The sequence below is a fragment of the Petaurus breviceps genome, unplaced genomic scaffold, assembly GCF_028583685.1.
Source record: "Petaurus breviceps papuanus isolate PSGF00001 unplaced genomic scaffold, PetGlider_PUasm1.0 563, whole genome shotgun sequence".
Lineage (NCBI taxonomy): Eukaryota > Metazoa > Chordata > Mammalia > Diprotodontia > Petauridae > Petaurus > Petaurus breviceps.
Window position 1 is genome coordinate 1233522 of NW_027186380.1, and position 2084 is coordinate 1235605.

Below are 2084 nucleotides of genomic sequence, written 5' to 3' on the forward strand. Positions count from 1 at the left end.
TGTAGGGATGCTCATCTAAAAGGTGTAATGTTTTGACATAACAGAGAAGGTATTCATAAAGCACCTGGAAAAACAGGTCTATTCTCCCCAAACTGAATATTCTGTCTCCACACCTCACTTTTTCATGGTTCTCTTCAAATCCAGGAATGCAACAATTACAGGATATTGATCCTTTTAGAGCTTATTGAAATTATAGGAAATATTTCTATCATAGGCTAACTTCAAATAAAATGGAATGAAAACTATATAAGAGAGAAACTGAGGTCAGAGACAATGATAAATAAAGGAAAATAAAACTAGAAAACACAAAACAGAGTTGTGGCTAAAATAATTTACCCCATTAAACCTCATACCTGTTGTAATTATAGACAAGTGACCCTCTTTGCAGTAAGACCACTTGGGACACTGAGAAGCAGGTAAATATGAGAAGATGAGAGAGAAGTCAATCAGATTATTCACTAGAGTTGGAAAAAACCCCAACCTGTGCCTAGATCCTATCAGTTGGTCCTCAAATAGATTTAAAAATTTTTAAGAGGTTATTTCCCACCTCCAAAAGTAAATGTCATTATTTAGAAAACTATTGTCTATTTCTTTAATCAACAAGTGCCTCTTTCACTAGCATTTGGAAGAGACAGTATTTAGTTCTAAACTTGATGTGTTATCTATCATTTTTATCTGCAAGTTAACTTCCTTTACTTTTTTCTGAACTGCATTACTCTGACATATTTCTGAAATGAGCTTCATATAGGATATATCTACATAAGGAGTCAATGTTGGGGAATGTGAATACTTTGATATTTTTTTAATTAAAGCAATTGAGGTTAAGTAACTTGCCCAAGGTTACATGGCCAGTTTTTTTTTTGTGTGCGTGTTAAGTATCTGAGGCCAGAACCAATCCCAGGTCCTCCCGAGTCCAGGGCTGGCGTTCTTACTCACTGTGCCACGTAGCTGTCCCTTACTTTGATATTTTTTTAAAACGTCATTTTGCTATTTTTTTCTTCAGTCTTCAAATTATTGTTAACAGTTTCCAAAGACATATTTATAGCAGCTTGAAGCATGTATTCATCAGTCATATCATCACCTGACTCAATTTCAAGTGCATTTGCACTTATAGTTGGCTTTTCATGTAAATGGGATATCTGTTCTGACTGATGTTGTTTTTCAAAGTAGGCTTCTCTTCTCTTTCATTGTACTTCTGAGGTGAAAGGTGTTGGTGAATTTGTATCTGGTATCTGTGGAACATCTTCTGAAATACCATTTCTGGAACGACCCTGCATTCTAAGTCAAATTGCTCTATGCAGATCTGCTTCTTCATCTTTGATATCAATTTCCTGTCAGCTTAGTGCTAGGGCTCTTTGTGGATTCTCTTCATCTTCATATAACATTCCTCTTCCATTATATGAATGACTTACTTCTAAAGATTGCTCTAGGTCTGTTTTCTGTACTCTTTGATCTTTTAGTTGAGCTAATTCTTTTCCAATGCATTTTGGTCTATGTATTTGTTGTACCCGAATCATCTGCAGGGGTTGGTCAGCTTCACAGTCTGGTAGGTCACTGTTAATAACAAATATGGAATAACCTTCCTATTGTAACTGAGTCAAAAAAAGTCCAAGGTAAGTATTTAATATTAATTCTAGATCTGTCAAGAGACAGATTAGGTTAAATCACTGTTTTCCTAAATTTTGAATGGTAAACCAAAGCTCCTTATAGTTGTATATAAATGATCTTTCATTTATAGATTCAATCCTGAGCCTCTGATACTCTGGGATGTTGAAGAAGATTACCTCTAAATTCCAGACTTTCAAAGCAACTTTCAAAGCATTGCATATAACAGGATCAGACCCTTGATTTATCTAGTCTGTATCCTCCCTCCAGCAGTAGCCATTACTTGAAAAGAGAAGAAATCACTGTCATCCATATTTCCTGATGGTTGCTGCAAAAATGTTTGATAGTCTTCACTAGTGACTCCTCCCTCTTCCATTCTCATCCTCTCTTCTTCATCTAGCTGATGAGCAATAGAGAATAATACCACAGGGTTGAAATATTCCCACTTCAATAGATTATTCAGGCAATGTTGAGAACAG

General features: G+C 35.5%; 1 pseudogene; it reads right to left on the minus strand.

Moving 5' to 3' along the window:
- Positions 1-971: 971 nt before the first annotated feature.
- LOC138173120 (ataxin-3 pseudogene) lies at positions 972-1582 on the minus strand (annotated as a pseudogene).
- Between the last annotated feature and the right edge of the window lie 502 nt (positions 1583-2084).